At 40.6% G+C, this 5847-nt stretch overlaps 1 non-coding gene across 1 annotated transcript; it reads right to left on the bottom strand.

Moving 5' to 3' along the window:
* Positions 1 to 5156: 5156 nt before the first annotated feature.
* Positions 5157 to 5229, bottom strand: TRNAG-UCC (transfer RNA glycine (anticodon UCC)). Its single transcript has one exon. It is a non-coding gene; the product is annotated as a tRNA-Gly (tRNA).
* Positions 5230 to 5847: the final 618 nt, after the last annotated feature.

Here is a 5847-nt window from a genome sequence, read left to right as displayed (position 1 = left end):
TTCCTGGTGGCCCAGTAGCTAAGACTCTGCGCCCCAATGCAGGGGGCCTGGGTTCAATCCCTGGTCAGGGAACTACATCCCACATGCTGCAACTAAGAGTTTGCATGCCACAACTAAAGATCCCACATGCCGCAACTAAAGATCCCGTATGCAACAAAGATCTATGCAACAAAGATCCCGCACGTGGCAACGAACACCCCGCATGTCGCAACTAAGACCTGGCACAGCCAAATAAATAAATAAATAAACACTAAAAAAAAAGAGAGAGAGAGACACACACAGAAACGTTGAAAATAAATTGATGGAATAAGACATACCAGACAAAAATTAATCAAAAGAAAAAGCATTATTAGAAATGAAGGGGAATCTCTACATAATCACAGATGATAAAATTCATACGGAGAAATTAATAATTCTTAATTTGTATGCACAAAATCATATAGTCTACAGATATAAAAAGCAAAAACTTACAGAATTATAAGGAGACATTTATAATTTCTAACAATGGGAGATTTTTAACATATCTCTCAGAAATTTCTAGATCAAGCAAAGTAAGAAATATATTAGCACACCATAGATTAGCAAACTTGCATACAATTAGAGAATTTACATTCCTGTCAAGTACACATGGGACATTTACAAAAACGGCAAAAATTCACTATGTATTAGGACACAAAATAAGTCTTAACAAATTGCAAGGTTATTATCATATAAGACCATATGCTTAGACCACAAAGCAACTAAGCTAGAAACCTATTTTTTAAAAGATACTTTTAAAGCTCCATATTTTTATAATTTTGAAATACAGACACACAATTTCTAGATGAGTCACAGGTCCAGTAAAAGATACTACAGTAAAGAGATTATACATGGACAGTAGCTGCAGTCAGAATAACCACCAGATTAAGTTTATGGTCATCCACAGTAATTTTCCTAAGATCCACCTGGCTTTTGTAGAGGCCAAACTGTGAATTAAGTGGGGAGGGTTAGGAATCACGACCTCTGCTTCCTTCAAGTCTTTAATGGGAGCATCAATCTCTGCATTTCCCCCAGGGATGCAGTACTGCTTCTGGTTCACTATCTTGGCAAGGGGTGGAAGTTCCAGAGACTTCCACTTAGCCCTCCCTACCACAGTGACCCCATAATGATCCCATAGGGCAGAGGCAATGTGGGGATTCATCCAGCTGCCAAATATATCTAATCCAATTATACTTCCAGTAACCAGGGAAATAACCACAGGTCTGGATATTTCTTTTTCCCCAGTGTACAGTCATCTAGTAAATGGCTATAGGTCCCTTTGGGAAATGCTTGGAGGAAGATTAAGGTGTTTATTTGTGGCAGCAGTGCAAGGTCCTTCCTCAAGGGAACCTGGCCTTTTCAAAAGGCTCTGGGTCTGTAAACTGACTTAAGCCTCAGACTGGGCGAGAGGGCATCATTCTCCACTATGGTGACTCAAGTTAAGTTTTTGGGCTACCAGACCTAGAGTTTTTCCTGTTATATAGATCAAGCAATATTCTAGTAGGCTGATTATCAATTTTGTTCCTAGGGACACCATGATCAATTAGGTATCACTAAAGATCTCTGCAGACCAGAATGTTCTGATTACTGAAATACCCGTGATGCCCTTTACGGGTGATGGTTAAGTGCTTACACTTGGCCTCTGCTACAATGGAATATCATCATCTTCATTGAAATCAGGCATCTCCTACATGCATAACTGGCCTACAATGGACAGCAACCACAGAACTTTTCAAGGGTGTGGGTGATCCCTCCGCTAATACAGGCATACCTCGGAAATATTGCAGGTTTGTTTCCAGACCACCTCAAAAAAGCACATACTGCAATAGAGCAAGTCACACAAATTTTTTGTTTTTCCAGTGCATATAAAAGTTATGTTTACAGGGACTTCCCTGGTGGTCCAGTTTGACTTCATACTCCCAATGCAGAGGGCATGGGGTTTTTTGTTGTTGTTGTTTTTGAGGCAAGGAGTACGACTTTATTCAGAAAGCCAGCAGACCAAGAAGATGGCAGACTACAGTCTCAAAATAACCATCTTCGAGGGCACGGGTTTGATCCCTGGTTGGGGAACTAAGGGGCTGCGCAGGGTGTGGCCAAAAAAAAAAAAAAGGAAAAAAAAGTTATGTTTACACTATACTATAGTTTTTTTTTTTTTTGAAGTATATAGTTGATGTACAATATTACATGTCTTGGGTATACAACATAGTGATTCACAATTTTTTTAAAAAATATTTTATTTATTTATTTATTTATTTACTTATTTGGCTGCTGCCGGGTCTTAGTTGTGGCAGGTGGGATCTTCGTTGCGGGATCCAGGATCTTTTTTTTTTAGTTGTGGAATGCGGGATCTAGTTCCCTGACCAGGGATGGAACCCGGGCCCCCTGCATTGGGAGCATGGAGTCTTAACCGCTGGACCACCAGTGAAGTCCCTGATTCCCAATTTTTAAAGGTTATATTCCGTTTACAGTTATTATAAAATATTGGCTATACTCCTTGTGTTGTACTATGTATCTCTGTAGCTTATTTATTTTATAAATAGTAATTTGTACCTCTTAATCCCCTACCTCTATCTTGACCCTACCCCCTTCCCTCTCCCCACTGGTAACCACTAGTTTTTTCTCTATATTTGTGAGTCTGTTTCGTTTTTTGTTATAATCACTATTTTTCAGATTCCACATTTAAGTGATATCATACAGTATTTGTCTTTACCATGCTGTAAACAAAAGTGCTGTCATCCAGGCTTTGTTATTCCATTTACAGAGCACAGGCAGAGTAGATTTAGCATAATTCTTAAGGGCCCTAGGGCTTTTGGAAGGGCAAATGAGCACTGGCTTCAACTTAAAGTCACCAGCTGCATCAGCCCCTAACAAGAGAGTCAGCCTGTCCTTTGAAGCTTTGAAGCCAGACACTGACTTCTCTCTAGCTATGAAAGTCCTAGATGGCATCTTCTTCCAGTGTAAGGCTTTTTAATCTGCATTGAAAATGTGTTGTTTAGCATAGCCACTTTTATGAATTAGCTAGATCTTGTGGCTAACTTCCTGCAGCTTCTACATCAGCACTTGCTGCTTCACCTTGCACTTTTGTGTCATGGAGATGGCTTCTTTTCTTAAACTGCATGAACCAACTTCCGCTAGCTTCAAACTTTCTTCTGCAGCTTCCTCATCTCTCTCAGCCTTCATAGAATTGAAGAGAGTTAGGGCCTTGCTGTGGATTAGGCTTTGGTTTAAGGGAATGTTATAGCTGGTTTGATCTATTGAGACCACAAAAACTTTATCCACATCAACAATAAGGTGCATCATGTCCAACATCATTGGACTCCTAATTCTGCACCAATATGAGATACCCCTGAATCTGTGTATAGTTTAACTCTTACCTTGTGGTATACCTGTGTCTTATGGGAGCATCCAGGGTACTTGCTACTTCCCGCTCCCTGGTCTAAGATGTTTTCAATATAGTGGATCAGTATAATACTCTGGAGACTATCCAGGTGATCAAGGTCATGTTAGCCTATATTGTGACAGACAGCAAGAGAGGGTGCAAGGGAGTAGTCCTGGGAAAAACCATGACTGTACACTGGTGTCTATTCCGTGTGAGTGTGAACTGTTTCTGAACTTCCTTCCTGATAGAGATAGAAAAGAATACAATTACCAGATCAAAAGCCATATGCCAAGAGCCAGAGGCTATGTTGGATTATCAAATAGTCCACCACCATCCACCATAATCAATCTGGTTTTTACAGGAGCCACAGTAGTGAAGAAAAAAAAAAGGAAATATAAAAAAAAAAAAAAAAAAAAGGAAATATAACAACTGCATTAAGTATTTGAGGATGATGTTAATCTCTGCCATTCCATGTAGGATGCAAAACTACTTCTAATTGATCTTGGCTTGGTGGAGGTAGGAGAGACTGTTTTGGGGGCTTTTACTTGTCTTTTCCTACCATTGTGGCTCTTACTCCATAGATCAGGGAACTACTAGGAGGGTTCTATCAGAGTCTAAATAGATCCATTCTTACTGTGCTTTTGGGAATTAGGGATATTACCAGAGGATTGTTCCACAGACCCATACGACCTACTGTGAAAAAATCTTGGGTCAGAACTCCATTTATCACCCACCTGCCCTATACCATTTAATAGGGGGGCCATGATGTCGCTTTTTGTATCCTGATACCAGTGTCATTCCGGATTCTAAAATCCACATCTCACAAAAGATCTTGTGGTTCCTCTTTTTTCCTGTGTACAGTCCCCTTATTAAAGTACAACAGGTCCCTTTAGGATTAGAGGAACTTCTACCGTGCTGTCACAGAGTCCTTCCTCAAGATAATTCAGTCTTCTCTGGGTCTGAGAACTTGTTCTGGTCTAGCAATTGAGTGAGGGGTAAGATTCTTCTTTTCAGTAGCAAACATCAGCCTTTGGCTCATTCACTCTTGTTTCTTTTTGATTATATAGGTTGAGTTAATATCCTACCTGGCTTTCTATCTACCTTGCACTAGGAATACTTTGGCCTATTAGCCATTGCCACAGATCTCCGTCTCTTCCCTCTAGTTGCCATTCTTGCTTTGTTGCCTATTATGGTAATTATGTCTGCCTTGCCCCTGACAAGTAAGTCAGGGCCTCTACTCTTTCAAAATCCTATCATCTCCACTGACACTACGGACTCCAGTTCCATATCAGCCTCCTCTATGATGAATCCTAGCTTTCATAGAACAGCTACTACTGATATTCTCAACAATGTCAGTGCTCATCTCTAGCAGATTTCTTATCGCTTTATTGAGGGGAGTGTCCTCTGGCCTCCCAGGGAAAACAGTCAACTGACGAGTTCTTTGATTTTAAGGTAAATTTATTCTAGCACGTCTACATTTTTTTTTTTAAAGACAATTCCTTCTATTCCTTTTTTTAAAAAAAAAATTTATTTATTTATTTATTTGGCTGCATTGGGCCTTAGTTGTGGCACAGGGAATCTTCACTGCAGCATGCAGGATCTTTAGTTGAGGCATGAGGTATCTTCATTGTGGCATGTGGGATCTTTAGTTGCGGCATGCAGGATCTTTTAGTTGCAGCATGCAGGATCTTTTAGTTGCAGCATGCAGGATCTTTTAGTTGCAGCATGCAGGCTCTTAGTTGCTGCATGTGGGATCTAGTTCCCTGACCAGGGATCGAACCTAGGCCCCCTGCATTGGAAGTGCAGAGTCTTAACCACTGGACCACCAGGGAAGTCCCTAGCATGTCTACATTTTAACTTTTCCAAGGCAGTTCCAGCACCTCCACCTCTCTCACTATGGGGTATTGTTTTCCCAAGCTTTAAGGAGCTTTCTCAGTGATGTACTAGGATCAGTTCCAGGTGTCTTTGCCAGGATATTAAATCCTATATCACAAAAGAGTGTCCTTATATTACTATGTCTTCCTTATCTGGTCTTATATTCCAGTCCCCTTGTTCCAGCACCCTCAAGATCCCCATCCCCTGGTACACTCTCCCAGTTACTACTGGTACATATTAACCAGATTCTGCAAGTCTTTTGGTGAATAATTTATTTTCTCCCAAAGTAGTCAGTATTTCCCCAGTTGGGCCATAATAAAAGATCCAAATTATTAGCCTAGAAGTCACGGAGGAATTCGGGGGCAAATCTTGAAGAGGGCAGGTATCACTTACAAGGCATCTGCCGCAGATGTAGGAAGTGCAGGCTAAGAAAGAGTTGTAAATGGCCTGGTTAAGCACTGAAGGAGTTTTCCCAACCCAGAGCCAATCTGGAAAGACCTAGAGAGTAATTTTCCTTTCCTTTTCTTTCTTTTGTTTTTCCCCCCATAATATTCAAGATATCCGGTTTTCAACAA

Source organism: Eschrichtius robustus, chromosome 12 (assembly GCF_028021215.1).
Source record: "Eschrichtius robustus isolate mEscRob2 chromosome 12, mEscRob2.pri, whole genome shotgun sequence".
NCBI lineage: Eukaryota > Metazoa > Chordata > Mammalia > Artiodactyla > Eschrichtiidae > Eschrichtius > Eschrichtius robustus.
This window is presented reverse-complemented; position numbering and strand designations above follow the sequence as displayed.